This window comes from Triturus cristatus, chromosome 9 (genome assembly GCF_964204655.1).
Source record: "Triturus cristatus chromosome 9, aTriCri1.1, whole genome shotgun sequence".
In the NCBI taxonomy this organism is placed as follows: Eukaryota; Metazoa; Chordata; class Amphibia; order Caudata; family Salamandridae; genus Triturus; species Triturus cristatus.
In genome coordinates, this window is record NC_140592.1 from 433,444,322 (window position 1) to 433,467,479 (window position 23,158).

Consider the following 23,158-nt stretch of genomic DNA (forward strand, 5'->3'; position numbering starts at 1 on the left):
CCACACACATACACCACTGGGCCCACATATAGGAAGAACACACACATGATGACCCTAGACAGCCTGCCTGCAATACTGTGTGCATAAACCCACTGTGTGCTGGCAGTGCCCCCCAACCTGACATGTGTACAATATAGCCAACATGAACTAATCAAGTAAATGACTACTGCTAACCATATGAAATTGCCACCACAAGTATCTGGGTCAAGAAGAACTGAAGTCCCTGTTACCCCTGAAAAAAGAGAGTAAGTGAGCCCAAACATTGACTATGTTGAAGTGCCACACAGACCATGTGGCACAGTAAACCATTTACACACAGCAAAAGAACTTTATTCAGTAAGGACACTGACAAAATAGACAACAGGAGCAACTGTCTTTAGTCACATATTGCATAGATAGGCACCATGAGAAGAGAAGAGCAAGGCACAAGATGCAGAGCATGTCCATGAGAAGCTGCACAGGCAGGGGCCACACAGCAGTGAACGGCAAGGCCAGTAGGCAGGACAAAGTGCAGACTGAGTCCACGAGAAGCTGCACAGGCAGGGGGCACACAGCAGTGAACAACAAGGCCAGTGGGCAGGACAAAGTACAGACTGAGTCCATAAGAAGCTGCACAGGGAATGTGTGCGACTGTACCTTTCCATGGTCAGCAACACATTCAGGGGGCAACAATGTGCAGTACAGGCCCACCTGTGTGAGACACAGGTGTGTGAGGGTGACTACCACTCAGACTTGGCTGTCAGGTGGACTGGGAGCTGGCTGTGTCTCGGGGACTGTCGGGGCACTTGATGTGGGAGAGAGCGGAACAGCTGAGGTAGAGCTATCAGTGGCTTGGCAGGCCGGAGGGATGCTAGGACCAGGTGGTGTAGCTGCACGTGGAGGTGGAGTCATGCAGACCGGAGACATGGTTTGGCTGGGAGATTGTGGAGGGGTGCCCTTCCACTTATTGGGGATCCTAAATGGCTTCCCTGACTTTGGATCAATGGGAAGTGGTGTGGGCACAACAGGCACACTCACCACCACTGCTGCAGCAGGTGCAGGCAACCCCTCTGGTGATATGCTGGACCCAGCGGAATGCTTTGCCTTGCTTTGCCTCTGCCCCCCCTTCCCCTGTTTACTAGGTGTTACCCCTACAGTGCCCTCTGGCCCCTGCTTCACTGGGCTTGGAATGGGAGTCGAGATGGTTGGTGATACTGCCTTGGATCCCTTCCTAGGTGTACCCTTGGCATGCACCACCTCCTTGGTGGGCACAGACACTGTACAATTATCTTTGCGCAATGCTTTAGGGGTAGGAGAGTCCTTGGATGGGGATGCCACTGAGGCATGTGTGCCTGAGGTCTGCCGCTTTGCTATTTGTCCACTGGTGTCGCCTGACGGGCTTTTTTCTCTGTGCTCTGGGGTGCCTTTGGTCTTCTGTGGGGATGGTGTCTGCGCCCGGGACCGCTTGGGTTGCTGCTGCTGTGTGCTCCGTGTGCTGTATCGTGACTAGGCCTGGGCAAAATTTCCGTTCCGTTCGCGGAATCTGCGATAATTTGGCATTTCCGCGTTCCGCGGAGAGCGCGGAAATGTCAAAATTTCCGCATTCCGCAGCTTTGCGATAATTTGGTTCTTGCTCGCGCTGTAAAATAATACATTCTCGCGCCCACGCGATCGCCTTACCTGAATCCCCGCGTTCGCCGACAAGTTTTCCCGATCCGGTCGCGTTCTCCATGAGATGTTGTATTGTTTTAGCCATTTGCGCTGTCTCGCGACAGTTCGCGCCCGCAGTGACGTCATGCGTCGCGCGATCACGTCTTTCTTCTCGCGATCATGCACCGCGAGAAGAGTGAAAACAAGATGGCCGCGCCCGCAAGCAACCGCATGGGTAAGTTGGCGAGCCGCGAACACGCAGAAAATACCGCGAACGGGCGGGAAAAAAACTTCCGCATCTTAGCGATATTTCCGCGTGTTTGCGGAGATTTTAAACATTTTCGCGATAATTTTCGGAAGTCGCTTTCGCAAATTCCTCCCACCCCTAATCGTGACTTTGATGTATGTGGACCGTGGTCACTATCGTCAGACGTGGCCACTGCCATGGGGGTGGACAAAGGGACTGGAGCAGGACTGTGAGTATGTGCCTGTTGCAGGGCAGACATCACTGTTGATGACAAAGCCTGGACTGACCGGTGCAGCCCACCCACGTCGGAATGGATGCCCTCCATGAAAGCAACCACCTGGGCCAATTTTGTGTTGTGGTCAATGAAGGCTTTGAGGAGAGCTGTCTGGCCTACACACAGCTGGCACAAAAGGTCCACAGACTCAGCACTGATGGCAGCAGGGGGGACAGGGGCAGGGGCAGCGGTGCCATGGGTGAAGGACACTCTTACCCTCTTACTGAGGCAGACACGGGCAGCACCAGAGGAAGTGGCTGGGAGGGTGGGCAATGGCCGCAGTGTGGTGGAAGTCGATGCAGAGTCCCTGTTCCCTGTACCCTCCAACATGGATGTATCCCCGCTGGCATCGGATGATGTGGTGCTTTGCGTCTCAGGCTGGGACTCCTCCAGCAGACTCCTGTCCCCCTCTGAGGTGCTGGTGACATCTGTGTCACTGGGCCCCTCGGCAGCTGTGGTGCTATTTTCACCCCCACTGGTGTCCGTCTCCTGTCCCTCCGTAACCACAGGTGATGCTCCATGGGAGAGAGAGATGTAGGGTCAGGTCAGTGGCAGCAACAGAACAAACAAATGCAAGTAATGCATGATAAAAGTTGACCAAATCTACATGTTGCACACCACCCTGTGCAATTACAGCGTGCCAACTCACTACATAGACTCAAGCAGTGCGTGGAAACAGGATACTCAGGCAATAAGTGAGCCATGTGATGACCACACAGCACAACACCCTGCTTGTGGCTCTGTTCAAACAGACACACAACTAGTTCGGAGCACACCTAGGGACATGATGGGGGCACACTATTTGTTGCCAATGACAGAACTGGATGGAACAGGAGGAGATATCACAGACTCAGACTACAACATTACAGTCCACAATGGACATTAGCCCGTGCCACCCACCATGTCATACCTTGGACACAATATAATGCTGCACATTGCTATAAGATGTGTAGGCCTCCCCAATATGAGTGCATGCAATGGACACATTGATGTGCGCACAGTCAGATTGGGCACACTGCCGTTCCCTCCCATGGGATTCCCAAGACTACACCAATGCAGAAGAAACCTGAAGAGCACAACTTAGAAAGTAATGTGAAGGCACAGCATCCAAATCACCTTTGTAAGTACAGGTAGGGCAAATGCATGCCACAGTCACCCAGGCCAGCCGCCACTTCCATGCCAAAGCATCACATTACCAACATCACAGACGCCAGCACTGGTACAGGCTCTGTACACATGCAGCCACTCCCAGCCAAAGTCAGACTCCCCAAATGCTCACCCCTGGCTTGCTGCTGATGCTCCTTCAAATGTGCATCCAGATCAGGCTGTGTCACCGCCAAGATGCGCCCCATTACTGGCGTCATACTGCGCCGTGCCAGATGCTCAGTGCGAGGAAGCAACCCCAAGGTCATCTCCGCCACATTCTTTGCCAGCCGGCTGATGTCGTCCCATCTCTTGTGGCAGTCGGTGCGCCATCGGTTTGAGACCTCCAGGGCTCGCACCTTCGCTGCAATTATCCCTCGACACGGCCTTACGCTGGTGTACCTTGAGCTGCAGGCATGGGAGACAAGAGGGGAAAAATGATCAGTGACACAGTGCCATGTACCAACATCTATCAGTATAGCAGCAAGATACAAAATCATCACATATCCAACAAAATTGGCAATCAGAGACTATAGTACAGCTCACATGGGACAACTGCATGGGAAAAGCTGATGTTAAAGCATGGAGGTGTGAGGGGGAACACAGTCCCTGCACATCTCACGCACATGTAGGATGACAGCACTGAAACACCCATGTAGCCTGCCCACACTCCAGTCCGTTCTTGGCTTGAGCAACACATACATCACATGTCAACCTGTGTTTGGGGGTGGACTCACTGTGTCCAAGACTGCGCTGCCATCAATGTCCCTGTCCTGTGAATAGATGAATGTGTCATGGTGGTCATATTGAGGGACATGATCACACAAGTACAAAATGCCATTCCCAAGGGTAATTGTGTGCGAAATACAGTACTGAGATGGCCCATAGCTGGAGTCCAATGTGAAAAAGACTGATGTCATACTCTGAGTTGAGTGAGGTGTCCTTGTCTTTGTAGGTGGGAACTTTGCAGGCCAGCTGGGCTCACACTGAGAAGGACTACAGTGGCGCACACACAGCCATCCAGCCAAGCAATCAAAGTCCTGACTACAGAATGAACAACCTTCTGTGTCACTGTATGGCTGACAAAACGACACAGGTCACCCATACATACATGTGCAGGGAGGGAAAGCTGTGGCATTGGGTACACAGACCCTCCCACTGGAGACAGCATTTCAGACAGTGCATGACACTACCTAACACTCCCAGGCATATACTGCATCAGTCCAATTACATGTGTGGTACCCCTGCCCTACCCCACCACTGTTCAAGACTTACCACAACATTTGGGGCACCATATGACCTTGGGTACTGTGTGAGCACCTCGTCCACCAGGACCTCCAGCTCCTTGCTTGTGAAGGGACTGGCACGGATCTTCTCTGTCCTTGCCATCACTGTGGACGTGAGACAACAGCAGGGGATTTTGATAGTGAGGGGTCTTGGGCAGCAGTCCCTGGAGGCAGCAGCAGGTGAGGGGTCCCAGGCAGCAGTCCCTGGAGGCAGCAGCAGGTGAGGGGTCTCAGGCAGCAGGCTCTGGGAGCAGTGGCAATGTGAGGCTCACAACCACAGTTATAGCCCCCTGGGGTCGTTTCAAAGGTGCCAAGCTACAGCAATTGGTGGTCCAGGTCTGCATCTTTCAAATGCATCCAATGACTGCATCTGCAGTGGCGGAGCACGCATACCGCAATCTTCAAAATTGCATCATGTCACCACAATCATAGCTCCTATTGGCTGTAAGGGCATGCTCCATGGTGGTGATACAATGCTGGGGCCCGGGGTGCACTACCTCGATGGTGCATCTTTCAAATGCAGCCAATGTCTGCCTCCGCAGTGGCGGAGCACGCCTACCGTGATCTTCAAAATTGCATCATGTCACCACAATCATGCCTCCCATTGGCTGTAAGGGCATGCTCCATGGCAGTGATACAATGCTGGGGCTCGGGGTGTGCTACCGCGATGGTGCATCTTTCAAATGCAGCCAATGTCCACCTCCGTGGTGGCAGAGCACGCCTACCACGATCTTCAAATTGGCATCATGCCACCGCTATCGAGCTTCGCATTGGCTCTAGGGCGAGCTCCATGGGGGTAACACACCGCAGGGGACCGGTGTGCGCTACCGTGATTTTAGTGGCGGAGCATGCCAACTGCCATTTGGGCAAGTCTCCATGCCTATGACTACCGCACTTGTGTGAATGGGGGTGCTGGTGACACACCGTCAGGTACAGGCGGTAGCTGCCGCGATATGGGTGCCATGCATTGATAAGAGGCACCGCCATTCAGGCGGCAGAGCATGCCAACTGCCATTTGGACCGGTCTCCATGCCTATGACTACCGCACTTGTGTGAATGGGGGTGATGGTGACACACCGCCGGGGCCAGGCAGAAGCTACCACAATATGGGTGCCATGCATTGACACGAGGCACCGCCATTCAGGCGGCGGAGCATACCAACCGCCATTTGGGCATGTCTCCATGCCTATGACTACCACACTTGTGTGAATGGGTTTGCTGGTAACATACTGCCGGGGCCAGGCGGTAGCTACCGCAATATGGGTGCCATGCATTGACACGAGGTACCGCGATTTGGGCAGCGGAGCATGCCAACCGCCATATGGGCATGTCTCCATGCATATGACTACCGCACTTGTGTGAATGGGGGTGCTGGTGACACACCGCCGGGGCCAGGTGGTAGATACCACGTTATGGGTGCCATATAATGGCGATGGCCATCTGTCAAACATCAACAGTGCACAGTGCCAACATGTTCAATGGCACATCATTGTCCACACAATGCCAATGTTCAATTTACTCCACTGATGGCTACACATGCCATGTTTGTGTGTGTGTAACATAGATTTGCCTGTACCCACTCACATGTCACTTATGGATTTGATGTTGGTGTAGGCAGGACAGTAGTCCTGGACTGTACAATGTGTACACATGTCAATGTGTTGAGGTCCAGTGACAGTCACAGCGATGCTCGTCTTGATCAATGATGATCGATTTAGGATTGCCTCTCATGTCTGCTCATGAACACATTCGTCATTCCAGCGCCGACTGTGGTCATTGTGTGCCAGGTTGTAATGACTCATCAAGGTATGACAGGTACAGCTGCTAGGTGTGAGACAGTGGTTTTTATTAGTTACACATATGCTGGATGCTATACTCCCAGTCATGCCCATGTGTACTGTGGGCATATCCCTATATGCATTCACATTGACCAAGGTGGTGTTTGAGGTACTTGTCTTGTGTAAGTCGACACGTGTGCCCTTTGTGTAGCTGAAGGTGTCCGTCCATGTAAGCCGGTCCATTAGTCAATATAGATGTCAGTCATTGTCATTGTGTCATCCAGAAAGTGATATGCTGTGCACATCTCACGATGTATTGCATTGACATGTGTCCACTATCATCTCTAATAGGAGGAGGTCAAATTTGACTCGTCACTTGACGGTGCTGGAGGACATGGAGGATGTTGCGAGCATACGGAAATGCTGCCTGGACAGAGCCACCCTGAAAAGCCTTTGTGATCTGTTGGAACCCCACCTGCAGTCACGCAGGACATATCCAACAGCTTTCACCCCTACTTATAAGGTGATGGCAGCCCTGCTTTTTTTTGCCAGTAGATCGTTCCAGGAGACTGTGGCCAGCGCTGGTGGGATGTCACAACCGATGTTCAGCATGGTGCTGCATGATGTACTGTCTGCCATGAAGATATACAAGGACAGATACATCCATTTCCCCAGGGGTGCTGAATTGCCAGCTGTGAAGGGAGACTTCTATCCCCTTGGACACATCCCTAATGTTGTTGGGGACACTGATTGCACCCGTGTCGGTCTTGTGCCACCACAGGCAAGTGAGCACATTTACTGCAATCACAAGCATTACCACTCCATCAATGTGCAGGTGGTGTGCTTGGCAGATATGACCCTCTCGCACGTGTGTGCCAAATTCCCAGGCTTGGCCCATGACTCCTACATCCTGCGGAACAGCATAGTGCCCCAGCTGATGGCTAATGTTCTTCCCGAGCGTGCATGGATTGTGGGTGAGTATGCCTAGTCATGTGGCGTGCTGTGTGTGTGACCTGCAGCCATGAGCCTCTGCGACGTTGCAATGTCTATTTGTGTTTGTCATACCTAGGTGACTCTGCATATCCCAACCATCCCTGGTTGCTGAGCCCACTGCGGAATCCCAAGTCCCCAGCTGAAGTTCGCTACAATGAGGCCCATGGGAGGACACGTCGTGTGGTGGAACGTACTTTTGGTCTGCTCAAGTCATGTTTCCGCTGCCTGGACAAGACCGGAGGTGCACTGGCATACTCGCCCAGGAAGGTGTGTCAGATTGTTGTGGCTTGCTGCATGCTCCACAACCTAGCCATTCGCAAGGAGATTCCCCTGCTCCTGGATGTTGGTGAGGACTCAAGGCCCTAGCCTGTAAACCAAGCTGTGTCCAGTGATGAGGACAGTGGAGAGGAGGAAGGTGTTGACCTGCGTGAACAGCTTATCACCCGCTACTTCATTTGACGGTGGGTGTCAATGTGCAACATACCCATTGTCTGATGATATTGCTGTTGTCGTGAAGGCGCATGTGAGAATTGTAGCATCAGCCAGTTGTAGACTCAGTGGTGGTTGGAATCGTTTCTAGGACATGTCATTTGGGAACATCAACAGGACGTGTATGCTGACACTTGGTTGCCATTGTGACATGTGCATGTTGGGTTATCCTGATGTTAGGGGTTGTGTGATGTCTGTGATGCCACACCCAGACCAGTGACAGCTGTTCTGTTGTGTTTCCCTAGGTGCCTTAGACTTCTCCTTGCCTACATACAGCCCATGCTCCTGGAACATTGTGATCATGTTGAAGACTGTACACCCTGCAATAAAGAAGGAGCAGACACGACAACATGTTTGTGAGGATATTTTATTTAATATAGTGAGATGCGAGGGGGGTATATAATTCCATTGAGGGGTGGCGTGGAGCAGTGAGTTGACAGTCATGGTAGATGAGATAGTCGAGTAGTCACCACATTGCTGTGCTGACCCAGTCCAACAGACAGATGCCATTCACAAGGCAGTGTGGGGAAGAACAGTTCAAAAATTCAATGCATTGGTGGAGAGGGTTGCCATCATGGCTGGCTCCGTGACTGGCGTCTGGCAGGTGCTTGGCCTCCAGATACCCCCAGGGTGTTCTTGGGACGGCCCTTTTGTCATTTGGCAGGGGGGGGGCTGCTGCAGGGCCAGTGGGGTCTGAGGACTCACCCCTCTCTGTAGGCACAGGGGAGGATGGTGAACGGTCATCGTGCGGCCCAACAGAGGGAGGTGGAGGTGTTGTCTGTGGTGCATTCCTGTCCCTCAGTACCACCACTTGCTGGTCAAAGAGGTCCACGATTTGTCCCATGCGGGTGTCGATGGACCTCATCAGCAGGATGAGCTCGTGCAACAGTTCGTCCGACCAGCCCGTTCGTCCCTGGGCCTGTTCGTGTGCACCCAGGACTCGGGTGATGTGTTCCAGGGAGTGGGTCCCAGCCTCCTAGTGTCCCTGTGTGACCCTGCCCCTCCCACCTCCCTGCTGCCATGGACCTGTTGCCTCACCACTGTGGGCACCCGCATCCTCTCCCTGCCCTCCTCCGTTGGTGGTGTGTGCTGGTTATCCTCTGGGACAGGGAGGGTGTTGCAGGCAGCACTGGTGGTGGTGGTGGTGGTGGTGGCGGTGGCCGCACAGGCCGTGACAGCAGGGGTCTGCTGTGGAGTTGTTGTTGACGCAGATGTGATGGGGGTGGGGGACGATGGGGTCCTGGGACCTGTTGCTCCCTGGCACACCAGATGGGCCTGCCTCAAGCTTATTGTCTATTGAATACTGGGAGTCAACATCCGAGAGTCCTTGTACCAGGGGTGGAGACTGGCTCTGCAGATTGCTGGTGTTGTCTTCTGCAGTGAGTTCTTGGTCACCTGTGGGTCAGATGTGAAATGATCATTGCGGTGCACCCGGCAAGCTTTGTGTTAGCTGTGTGTCATTCACTTTTTGTACACTGCAAAATTGACATATCCTCACATTGTTGACTATGTGCAGTACTGTGCTTCCTGACATGATGCAGTGGTACAGGCATTACTTGTCCATCGTGTGAGGTGTCAAGGCATACCATGCCGCGCGTGCACAATTGAGGTTTACAGGGACTTGTTGCCATCTAGGGCCTGGCACAACATGTGTTTAATTGAGGACTCAGTTTATTTGTCTGACCTAGCAGACGTCATATCTGGCCATGGACTGGCCATTGTCATCTCCTGCATACCTTTGTCCTGTCATGTGAATATTTTGATTCGTGCCACCACACATGCTCTCATATTTTTCGAATGGTCCTTGTTGCACTTGCCCCATGGTGATGCACATGTAACTAGTTGCTGTGCATGATTGTGCCGTGACTTTCTTTTACTTGTGCATTGGTGTGTCACACTTTGGTGGTTGTGACAGTTTCCTTAGCTTACCTGTGTGCACACTGTGTTTGGCAATGGGGTAGGTATGCCTCTTTGAGCAATGGGAGGGCTGGTGTTGTCATATGGCACCATTAAATGTGTGAAAAATGGGTGGGTGCACGTACTGGCTACTGACCTGTTAGTTTGTTTGGTGTACTGCAATGGCTTCCAAATGCTCCTGGGTGGGGTGGGGGAGGGCGCCATCCTGCTCAGGTGTGGGAGAGGGGGCATGGTGGGAGTAGTGGTACAGGCCTCCCACAACCAAATACCCTCCCAGGAAAGATGGCTACCTACCTGTAAGTTTGATGAGGGTGATATAATGGCTGACACATGCTTCTGGGTGGGATGGTGGGAGTGCTCCATCCTGCTGAAGTATGGGACAGAGGGAATGTTGGGTGTAGTGGTGCTGGCCCCCCCCCACCCCCAGACACCCTCCCAGGGAAGATGTGTAGCTACCTGTGAGTTTGATGTGGGTTGTGTAATGGCTGTCACATGCTTCTGGGTGGGGTGGGGGAGGGATCCATCGTGCTGATGTGGTGGGCCAGGGGGCCTGGTGGGAGTTGTAGTGCTGTCTGTCTGTACACATGCCCTCATGGTTATGTTGGTAGCTATGTTTGGGGTGAATGGGAGTGGGTGAATGTTGGATTTGTGAGCCATGTTTTTGTGAGTGTGTGGTTCAGATGGATGGTATATGTCCTAGGTGGTGTAGCTTTGTAGTTGTGCAAGCAAGTACATAGCAGGAGTGGCGGTAGTCATTTGTTTGTACTTACCAGCCTCCACTCCCCCGGCTACTCATGTGAGACTCTCTGGATGCAGTTTGGCAAGCACCTTCTTCTCCCATTGTGTGAATGTATTTTGCGGAATGGGAGGGCCACCGCCAGTCCTCTGAGCCAGCTCACAATTCTTGCTCCTTCTCTCCTTGGCCACCCTCTTCAGATCATGCCAACACTTCATTATCTCCTTTTTTGATCTTGGGGTGGTCCCTACTGCTGTGACCCTTTGGACTATCCTTGACCACATTTGTGTCCTTGTGGCTAATGGTCTCTGTTGGACCAGAGTACCAAAAAGCTGTGGTTCCACTCTGACTATCGCATCTATCATGACCTTCAACTCACTCTCAGTGAATTTGGGCATTTTTTGTGTGGCCATGGTGTGTGGTGTGCAAAGTGATTGTGGGTGCAGGAATGGGAGTGATGGTTGGGGTTGTGCTGTGTATGGTGTGTGTTATGCAGGGGGTTAGTTGTGCTGGTGTGAAGGTGGTGGTGGTGCTGTGTGTGGTGTAGCTAGTGATGTTGTGTCCTTTGCCTCTCCTGTCAGCTGTGGGATGTGTCCCTTCTCTTCTGGAGTTTCGCAAGGGATTGTGGTCAGGGAAGGGGTTGGTTTTATACTCAGCTATGTGGGTGTGTCCAATTGGGGTGTTGCTGACAGGTGTGTTGTCCTGGGATTTGTAATTTTCGTTTTGCCATGTGGTTGTGTCATTGGGATGTGTTTTGTGTATTTGGGGGACATGGCTAGTTTTCTGTGTGCACTTTTTGGCCTTCTTGCGGGGTTTTGGCTTCGTCTGCCATATTTTTCACAGTTATTCCGCCGCAGTGGTTGTGCTTCAGCTCTTCTGCTGGCTCTCCCATTCATCCCATTGTGCAACCGCAGCGGTCGGAGACAGCGGTACGTACTGCGGGACCGTCGGGGATATCCTAATTTCCGGTGCGGTGTCTCCGCAATACTTGCGGCGGGTTGGTGTGTTACCACCGCAATTCTGACCCCCGCCCTCTATGGGTGGATTTTGTTGGCCTCGTTCTGCCGCGGTCTAATTTTTTTGGCAGTTAATCCTATTTTGGCTGCCGGTTTTCCCACGGTGCAGGCAGGCGGTTGATTTCCACTTCCATGGCGGTCGGGGTGTTTTTCCACCCGCCATCCTAATGGACCTCTTGGATTCGGTCCACAAAACAGCAGTAGGGAGGTAGATCGATGCATGTGTAAATGAATGTCTCCCCGTGAAATTAAATCAACATGTTCAGTTAATTTAGAGAAAATATCTTAGATCAAAGACAAAGGATGGGCCGCTATTTGCATATGCCAAAAATAGATCTACGATCACATGTCTGAATTTACTATTGTAGATGTAGGTGTGCGAGAATTCATATTTAAAAATGCATGTACTCATAATACGGCATCACCAAAATTCTATAGAAAAATATTGCCTAGTAGGTTAAATAATAGAACGTCTAAACCCAATGAGAACGTATATTTATAAACAATCCTTGGGACACAATATTTATGTCAGATGACATTTCTGTTTACAGTATTCTGACATACAACCAGCTCAATACAGCTAACAAGGAGGTTTTGTAGCATTCCATCTATATGGTGAATTCCACTGGAGTTAATTGAAATGTGCACCTTGAAGGATGTATAAAAGAAATGAAAATTAGAAAAGAGGCAAGTGAAGGAGAAGTACAGCAGTCAGCAGATGCCAGCTGCATTGCATGGTGTCAAACCTGGAGCACCTCGTTAACTTACACTGATAGAGGAGAAGGAGATCCAAAACATCATCCAGCCCCACATCAGCATGGCCTGTCCAGAGAACAAGGTGACATGGCTAGACAAGGACCCTACCAGTATAAAGCTACTTAGCTGTGTATTTCCCCTCCACAATGTTAATTCTTCACACTCGTATAAAGTCCAATCAGGCCATTTCAGCTCACTCCTAACTTCTCAGGAAAACCTCAAACCAACTCCCAAGACTCTTCAAATAGCACACTCAAGTCTGTCAAAACAAATACACATTTTCCCCCAGACAATTATATATTATATGACATTGTACAAACTTGCAGCCCATTTGTTTCTGCAGTCAGAGCAGGAGAATCCACATTGTAACCATGACTGGTCATACAGTACCACAATGGCAGGTCTAGTAGGTGTGGTTTTGATTGTGACATCAGAAACACTTTCTTTTCTATATTCCTTTTCCTATCTCCACTAATCTTTTTTACAACTATTTCTATGTCATGGGGTATGTTAGCTGCATCAACATGTGTCCTGTGCCACCTTGCAGAACCAGCAAACCCCTCCTATGTGTAGCCACACTACCCCTGTAACTAGTACATGTACTCACTGCTTATCCTATTTTGTAACATTATTAGTAATGGGGTAGCCCTGCGTCCCTCAGAACCTGGACATCAACATAATAAACTACAAATGGTTCTGTTGGATGGAGCAATTTCTTAGCACGCCATAATTGGTATGTGACAGGAAACACACCAAGAAAGATATTATGTAGTTTGAACAGAATATATTATTCTTGCTATATATATGGCTGTCACATGAGCATTTGACTCAGCAAGCCGGTATTGAGGGATTGACAAATTCCATCATCCGAATAGAAATCTACAATGTAAACATGGCGTAGAATTTGGACACCGTGTATTAAATGGTGTGCAAAAAAGCCGCTTGGAAAAGTTTCGAAGCTTTTTCAACATTCGATAATGATCTAAACGCAAGAACAACCAGCCCTGTATTAGGTGAAGGAACAAGGAGGCAAACTAAACAAGCTTTTTCTTCAAATATGCAAAGAACGCCTGTGGTAAGCAGGCGTCTTAACTTTGTTGAAAGGCAGCCGATTGAAATGGTTTCATCTTGGACCAAGGAAGGAGGCAGTGGCATGCATTAATGCAAACTAGCAGAGCAGCTAGAAGATTACCAAGAGTGGCATACACCCCCAACTTGTAGAAGCAACTGTGGATCAGATTGTTGTTCTACAAGTGTTAAAGGTTAAGCAAGACAACTTTAAATGATTATAACAGCATTATTGATCAAAGCAGAAAAATGTGATAAGACACTTGGAGCCATAGGCACCTGGCTTTTGATAGGACTTGTGAAGGAAGAAGCAGGATACAAGTAAGATGAGGTGGATGAATTAATGTCACTAATCAACCACATCCCCTGCTTAACTCTTCTGCATGGGTTTGTGTTTTACAGCTGCTAGAGTCTCCTACCATCCTTGTGGCTTGCCAACCACCGCTTCCCCATGACACCCAGAAAGAGATGGCCAGACATGCATGGGTGCTGTGGTAAAACAGCACCATTACAGGACCCAATAGAAGGCAGCGTCTAGTTCAATTTAGGGCCTGATTCCAATCTCGCTAGGAAAGCCCTCCGTACGACTCGGATCTGGAGGACTTTCCATGCGTGACTTGCTCCGTGAGTCTGCACGAGCGAGTACAATGCTGCCGTATGCTTACGAACTCAGTTCGCTCAGACTCCAATTGAACCCTATGGGAGCCTGTGTACAGACGCGTACACAGGCTCCCAAAGCAGAAAAGGGGTGGGTGAGGAAAAATGTAAACCCTGTGGCTGGCACCCCTTGGTGGCCGCCACACTGCGCATGCCTGGATTGGGGGACCCATGGGCACACCCCTGTGTAAGATTCGAAGTGCCCTGGGTGAAGGGGGCCTGCTACAGCCCACCGAAGTTCGCTTCCGATAGCCGTTTCGGTTCACTGAGACCAAGAGGAAGCGGCTGTCCGAATCGTGCATCGTACTTGCTCAGTCAGAAAAATGCTCCATTGCACGGCACGATTCAGCAACGAATGAGTCTTACGGACAGGTTTGGGTCTTGGAAACTCTTTGCATCATACTTGGTCATTCGGACCTGTGTATAATTCGGCCGTAAACAAGGGCTACAATTCAGATCTGGGAAAGCCAAATCCAATTCGGAGCCCAATCTGAAAAACATCAGAATCGGGCCCTTAATCGTGAGTAGACTGCTACCTTGTTGGACCAGGCCTTTTTTGCTGGGTCACACTGTTGGACCTGGCCTTTTGTGTAGGATCATCACCAACATTTTTCCCTTGCTCCTTTAACTTTTTGCTGAATTTGTTTCTGATGGCTTAGGCCTCTGTGCATTTCACCACAGCTAGACAGTGCTAACGTGCTTGTGCTCTCTCCTTAAAACAAGGTAAAAGTGGCTAATATCCAACTGGAAATTTGTAATTTAATTGCGAGACCCTAGTAAGCTAGTACTAAGTATAAATGACATGCTACTAGTTGGCCTGCAGCACTGGTTGTGCCACCCACAGGTCTCAGGCCGGCCATTGCAGAGATGGTGTGTTCAATTTTAAAACAGCTATGTCGACCTGGCAGCCTAAACCTTGCTTTTGTATTACACATGTCAACCCTACAGTAGTCCGTAGGCTGCTCAGTGGGCAGGGTGTTGAGTATTTAAAAATCAGGACATGCACTTTTAGGAGTTACATGTCCTGGCAGTAAAAAAGTTCTTTAAATCGTTTTTTACTGCTGCAAGGCCTATCTTTGTTATAGGATAACATTGGTGTTTTATAAGTGTAATTTTCAAATGGGAATAGATAACTGATTCATGCTTGATGTCTCTGGAATCCTAACTCAACATCCCAATTTATGGTGCAGTTGGGTTTTAAATTACAATTTTAAAAATGCCACTTTTGAAAAAGTTGCCATTTCCTTGCCTTAGCCATTTGATGCTTGCAGCCTGTCTCTGGTCACATGACTGTGTAGTTGGCAGGTAGGCTTTGTGTATTCCTCCTAGACAGCTATTCACAATAGGGAGCTTAGGTCTGCCTGAATGGACCATCACTGGAGGGACGGGAGGGAGGAGCTGGGCACACCCTCACTTACACTGGAATAGGCTGTGTTCTCCCTCCACACAAAGGGTTGCATGTCCTTTGTAGTTAGTCAGAGCCAGAGCCAAGGAAGCAGGGCTCCTGTGCACTTCAAAGGCATACCTCCGGAAGCTTCTCCTCACTTCGAAGGCACAACTGAGTATACAAGAAAGACCTCAGACACCACCCCTTCAGTACAGTTCTGGATCTGTGGTTACTCTGCCAAGAATTAGGACTGCTGTGCTGCTACAATGATACTGCCACTCTGCTGGACTGCTGCTTTACAAGAACTGCTGGCCTGCTGTGTTGACCTGCTGACCTCCTCCCTGGGGAAGAAGAAATGCGCTTGCAACTTCATCTTGAACCCAAGATCCCAGAGTGTCTCAAAGGGCTAGTCTGCTGGCCTCCTGATCTGAGCCTCAGAGACATAACAGGCTCTCTAACAGCTCCTGTACCCAGCCTCAGTGAGTGCCTGACCCCCTAGTGGTGCCTCTCAGATCCTGTAACTTTGGTGTGGCTTTCAGCTCTTGACATCAAGCTTTTGGGCACTTCGTGAACGTGAATGGGCCTGTTCGCATCAGAACCGTGCCACTCACTCACAGATCAAACAGTTGTAAAACAAGGCGAGTCCGAGGCTGCGGGTTGATCCCCTATGGGCTGCAGGCACAGTGGAGTAGGCCGCATGTAAACCGTAAGCGAAACCAAAACACAGATAAACTAAAAAAAACAACCCTTCCAAGCCCTCCCACGCGACCCCACCCAGTCTCCTCAGTGAGCTAACAAAAAAGGAAAGGAAAATTGTCGGCGCTTGGTCCCGAGTGTTGTTCCAGACCGAGCACCGTGAGAACTGGCTGGGGGGCGTGTGTCTTGCGTGCTCAGGGGAGGGCAGATATGCTCTCAGGGATCAGGTGGAGTATACGGAGGTATTGTGGGCAGGACAATTCTCGGAAATCTGTGGTGAGAATAGATAGAAAGGGAGCCCAAGTCTTGACATAGGCCGCACTCTTCCCCGCTGCAGTCATAGAAAGCTTTTCCATAGCCAGAAGATTCCAAAGTTGGTGCACCCAGTGTACATGTTCTGGGACCCGGTCCGATTTCCACCTTGCCAGTATGACCCTTAAAGTAGCGTTCAACGCAAGCGCCATTTGTCTCCCCGGAAGCGAACGCAGGGGAAAGGTAAGCGCATTAGGGAGGCCTAAGAGGATAGACGCCGGGAGGCGGAGGATAAAGGTATTAAAGGCAGCATCAATGTCATCCAGGATCGGTTCCCAGCAGCGGATCAATTTGGAGCAGTGCCAGAGCAAGTGAATCAGTGTCCCAAGGATACCACATCCCCGCCAGCAGAGGCCATCGCATTGGGGTTGCCATTTAGCGAGTTTAGCCGGTGTATAATACCAATAAGTCTCAATCCTCAAGGCGGTTTCAGTATGTCTCAAGGAAAACGTATTGTGGTGCGCACGATAATAAACATCCTTCCACTCTTTGTCCGATAGTTCGTGTTCAAGTTCTACCTCCCATCGCTTCTAACCCGCAGTGCGACGGCGGGGGAGAGCAGGAGAGAGGAAGGCGTAAATTTCAGAGATGAGGTGTTAATCGTCTTTCTTAGATAGGAGCCATTTCTCCAATGGCAAGAATGGGCGAACTGTGAGTGGACGCTTCCCGGGGCCAGAGATCCAGTGAGTCAACTGAGTGCACATACAGATCAGATGCGGTCAGATTGTAGTCCGATTGGAGTACCTGAAAGGGAATAAGGCCTCCAAGATCAAAATGGTGCCACAACCGTTTACAGCTCCATTCAATACAGCGTGCAGCAGCGCCGTTATGAATCCCCGGCAGAAAGACAGGATTCATGAAAAGCGGCGTCATGGGAGACGGAAATGTGGTCAAGTTTGCCATACTTGAGACTTTGTCCCAGGCTCGCAAGGTGGGGCGCGTAACAGGAGTGAAGTAGAGGCCCCAGGCACAATCTGCGCGCGGCATCCATACATCCCGCCAGATGTTATGGCCGTCTGGTCCATGAAGACCCAATATTTCTCCATCATGGGGCGGTTCCACTCCACCAAGAAACGTAACTGCGAAGCGTGGTAATATTGAGTAAGATTAGGGAAGGCAAGCCCGCCAAGTTTCTTAGGCCGTTGAAGCTGAATTTTCGGGAGACGCAGTGCGGTCGGGCCCCAAACAAATCCCTTGACCGCCTATTGCATCTCCTGGAGAGTGTGCGTGGGGGGCGTTCCAATGTCAGTGTTTGGAATACATACAGATCACGCAGCAATATGTTCATTTTAACCGCAGACAGTCTCCCAAACCAGGTCAGAGGAAGGCGACGCCAGCGATTCATATCCAAGCCGATCCATTTCAAGAGGGTCGAGTAATTCAGCTCTGCAGTCTGCGCTAGGCTGGAATGGAGGGTCAGCCCCAGATATGTACTACCCTCTGTTAACCACTCAAAGGGAAAGCTATTGCGAAGTGTTCTCTCCGTCAGCGGAGCAACAGTGAGATTGAGTATTTGTGATTATATCATGTTAATTTTGAAGCTGGAAAACTGACTAAACATCTGAAGGTCGTCTACAATTGCTGGTAGGGAGGTCAACGGGTGTGGCTCCGAAAAAATGAGGTTGTCAGCATATAAGCTAATAAGGTGGTGGTCTAGGCCAAAGGGAATGCCGTGGGCAAGGGGGTTATCTCATAGTCGCTGGGCCAACGGCTTCATATAAAGGGCAAAAAGTAAAGGAGAGAGGGGGCACCGCTGTCTAGTATCGCGCACTATGTGGAAATGGTCAGAAAGAACGTCATTGACCCGCACCACCACTTGGGGCACACTGTAGATACTCGCGATCCACTTCCGGAACTGCTGCCCCAGACCAAATTGCTCGAGTGTAGCAAAGAGATACGACCAATGCACACGGTCAAAAGCTTTCTCTGTGTCGATCGCTAGCAGAAGGGCTTCCACCTTTGACCGGTGCACCTTATCGATGAGGTGGCAGATACGTTTAGTATTGTCCCCACACTGCCGCCCCACGATGAAACCTGATTGGTCTGGGTCCACAAGACCCGGCATATGGGGGTTAAGTCTATGTGCTAAAATGCTAGAGAAGAGTTTGGCATCTATATTTAATAGAGAGATTGGCCGATAGGAACTGCAAAGTTCCGTATCCTTGCCTGGCTTGAGAATGACCGAAATAGAAGCTTGTAGCATGTATGGGGTGAGGGATCTGCGAACGAGTTGAACAGACGGGTGAGCAAAGGGGCGAGTTCGACGCAATAGGTTTTGTAAAAAAGGGCACTGAAGCCATCAGGCCCTGAGGCCTTCTGCAGCTTCAGCCACTTAATTGCAGAGATCACTTCTTCTATGCCGATGTGCGAGACCAGGGCAGCGGACTCACCCGCCAGCAAAGGAGTCACCGCAGCACCGTTGAGGTAGAGAGAGGGATCGGGTGTAGAGAAGAATCAGCTGCATAGAGGTAGCCATAAAAGGAGCGGAAAGTCGAGACTATGTCCGCGGTATCGGAGAGAGAGCGGCCGCCCACGCCGCGAAGTGTCGTTACCAAGTGGGCTTCCTGCTGACTACGAAGACAATGCGTGAGCATGCAGCCACCTTTGTTAAAACTCACAAAGTATTTGTACTTTAGACGAACCACCACGTGCTCCGCTCGGTCTAGATCAAGGCGTCAAAGCTGGAGTCTCTCTCTCTCCAACTGCCGCCATCCTCGAGGGGCGCCAGCGCACTTGTGTATGGTCTCTAGTTCCTTTACGGATGCCTCAAGGGCAGCGAGTTTTGATTTTCTCAATTTATTCTCAAAGGCTGCCTTAGCAATGAGGCCCCCCGCGCCACCAGTTTGAGAACCTCCCACACCGCGGAGAGTGACATACCCTCACGGTCATTAATCGCTATATAGTCCACTATGCATCGCCTAATGGAGGCAACTACGTCGGGGGAATGAAGCAGTGAGTCTCGCAGGCGCCAATGCGGTGCAGCAGCCAGGCGTGCAGCGGGGTAGCGTAGGGATAGGGTAATATGCACGTGATCAGATAGGGCCCTCTTCCTCGATAGTGGAACCCGTGACTAAGGGCCAAGCAGCAAGGGTAACTAGAAAATGGTCCAGCCAAGTATATGTCTTGTGTGCGGCCGAATAGAAAGAGAAGTCCCTTTCAGCTGGGTGTAGACAGCGCCAAGCATCCCTAATCCCCGCATCGCGTAGCCAAACCCGGCCCATCGCCGAAAGGGCGCCCGTGCCCCCTGAGTGAAAGCCAGAATGATCAAGTTCCCCATTCATCACTAGGTTGAAGTCACCGCCTATGACCACTGCAGCATCAGGGAAGTGCAAAACCTCGGCTCAGGCGTCTATCAGGAACTTCTCCAGCCAGTCATTGGGGGATTAAATGGATGCAATCGTGCATGTGGAGGTGTCGACTTGGAGCAAAACAGCCATTGAGGCGCCCTTTGATCTCTGCAATGGTCCCCAATACTGAGCCCTTAAAGTGCCTAGCTAGAAGTATGGCAACTCCACCCCGCTTGCTATTGGTCGAGGACCATTACTGGTGAGGGAAATGGCCAGAGCAGGTGGGTTTCGAGATGAAGCAGATATCACCCCCAGAATTGCCCTACGTTTAACGGGGTTATTAAGACCCCACACGTTGAGACTAGTAATTTTAAACTCCAGGTGGGGAAGTGTAGGTTAAAGAAGCATTAGAGAGAGACCATCCGTCCCACGGGGGAGAAATGGCATCAAGGCCGTGATAGAGGAATATAGACAAGCGTGCACGGGTACCTTGTGTGGAGTTGACAAGGGAACTCACTGAGGAGACGACCCACCCTAACCAAAAACAGATCCCAAACAAACCCCCCAATACCAGAAACAGAGCGAGAAACTTAAAAACATATGTGAAGCATGATCAATGTCCTTCAAAAAGAGGAAGACCTGAAGGGACGTGGCACAGGGCTGCCGTTCAGCCCAAACAGGGTAAAAACCCCACCAGTCCGCCCGCAGAGAGGTTATCAACATCAGGTCAGGGCAACTCCCCCGTCCCCCCAACCCCTGGCAAAGTGTTTCTCCCGGAGTCAGTAGTGAAGAACCTCATGGTCTGACTGGGCGATCCGTTATTGAGCACTGCTCCCCGCTCCTTTTCCTGCGTAGCTTGATCAGGTTTCCACCAGTCCATCGAGCGTCTGCTGTGTAGAGTACACGATTGTTAATCCTGGGACGACGCAGGTGCATCCCCCAACTCAAGGACCCCTGTGGCCTCAGACAGGGAGCGGAGCTGAAGGAGCTTTCCTTTGTACTTGAAGACGATGTGGAAGGGATGACCCCACGCATATGGGATCCCCTGCTCCCTGTGATAAGTCGTCACCATCTTGAACTCGCGGTGCTTGGCCAGCGTGGAGTCCGCCAAATCCTGGTAAATAGCCAGAAAGTGACCTCTAAACTGGAGAAATTGTGCCTCCATCGCCTTGCGCACTATACGCTCCTTCAGCTGGAAGTCATGGATACACGCAAGGATGTCTGGCAGTGGGGAAGTGGCACCTCTTGGCAGGCCCACTCTATGCACGAGGTCTATTTTAATGTCAAAGGTGTCCGACTCTTCCAGAACCTGGCGAAACAGTGCCCCCACATAGCGGCACAGATCATCCCCTTCTTCCTTCCATGGCACACCTCGGATCCTCACGTTGTTGCGCCGGGACCGGTTTTCAAGGTCCTCGGCATGAGCCTGCAGGTCAAGATGTTGTTCACACAGTCAGAACATCTCTTGCTGAAGCTGATTGATGTCTTCCTCATGGCTCACGTCGTGTTCCTTCAAAGTGGCCACCCGCTCCCCAATGCCATCCACATCACGGCGCACTTCACGTAAGTCTGCCAAGTTTCTTAGGCCGTTGAAGCTGAATTTTCGGGAGACGCAGTGCGGTCGGGCCCCAAACAAATCCCTTGATCGCCTATTGCATCTCCTGGAGAGTGTGCGTGGGGGGCGTTCCAATGTCAGTGTTTGGAATACATACAGAGCACGCAGCAATATGTTCATTTTAACCGCAGACAGTCTCCCAAACCAGGTCAGAGGAAGGCGACGCCAGCGATTCATATCCAAGCCGATCCATTTCAAGAGGTTCGAGTAATTCAGCTCTGCAGTCTGCGCTAGGCTGGAATGGAGGGTCAGCCCCAGATATGTACTACCCTCTGTTAACCACTCAAAGGGAAAGCTATTGCGAAGTGTTCTCTCCGTCAGCGGAGCAACAGTGAGATTGAGTATTTGTGATTATATCATGTTAATTTTGAAGCTGGAAAACTGACTAAACATCTGAAGGTCGTCTACAATTGCTGGTAGGGAGGTCAACGGGTGTGGCTCCGAAAAAATGAGGTTGTCAGCATATAAGCTAATAAGGTGGTGGTCTAGGCCAAAGGGAATGCCGTGGGCAAGGGGGTTATCTCGTAGTCGCTGGGCCAACGGCTTCATATAAAGGGCAAAAAGTAAAGGAGAGAGGGGGCACCGCTGTCTAGTATCGCGCACTATGTGGAAATGGTCAGAAAGAACGTCATTGACCCGCACCACCACTTGGGGCACACTGTAGATACTCGCGATCCACTTCCGGAACTGCTGCCCCAGACCAAATTGCTCGAGTGTAGCAAAGAGATACGACCAATGCACACGGTCAAAAGCTTTCTCTGCGTCGATCGCTAGCAGAAGGGCTTCCACCTTTGACCGGTGCACCTTATCGATGAGGTGGCAGATATGTTTAGTATTGTCCCCACACTGCCGCCCCACGATGAAACCTGATTGGTCTGGGTCCACAAGACCCGGCATATGGGGGTTAAGTCTATGTGCTAAAATGCTAGAGAAGAGTTTGGCATCTATATTTAATAGAGAGATTGGCCGATAGGAACTGCAAAGTTCCGTATCCTTGCCTGGCTTGAGAATGACCGAAATAGAAGCTTGTAGCATGTATGGGGTGAGGGATCTGCGAACGAGTTGAACAGACGGGTGAGCAAAGGGGCGAGTTCGACGCAATAGGTTTTGTAAAAAAGGGCACTGAAGCCATCAGGCCCTGAGGCCTTCTGCAGCTTCAGCCACTTAATTGCAGAGATCACTTCTTCTATGCCGATGTGCGAGACCAGGGCAGCGGACTCACCCGCCGGCAAAGGAGTGACCGCAGCACCGAGCAAGCTGGTTTTTAATATCTTGGCTATCCTCCTTGATTGCCGCAAACAGTTCCAGCATAAACGCTTTAGTGGCTGGAGCGTCATCTCCCCCACCCAAAGTTTGCGTTGTCTCCCCCGATGTGGAGGCTGCCGCTCCAAGTCCCTTAAGTGCTGAGTCCCAGCAGAAAGTCCACCCAGCAGTCTGGAGAGGGACACAGGAAGGGGAAGGGCGCCGTGAATAAGGCCCTCACATCCCGGCTTATGAACAAGTATGGCGCACCCCAGGCCACTATGCAACGACAGCACCAGCAGGAATCACACGGCCCACAGCGTCGCCATCAGGAGCGGGGGCCAAGCCCCGGGCGCCACACAGAGGACACCAGAGGGGCACAATCCAGGCACCACAGCTCTTAAGGCATGTAGAGAGTCGATGCCCTAATGCAGGAAGATCAGTGCTCCCCTTGAGCCTTCTATCATATGGCCCCCACACTAGTGTCCAGGCGCACTCTGCAGCAGACGCTCACTCCAGCCCCCAAGAAGAGGCCAGGCCTGGCACCACCGCTCCACCAGGGCCACGGGCAGTTAGGGGGAAAGTGCTCAGCCACACAGCAAAATGGCAGATCACCACTGAGATCAGAGC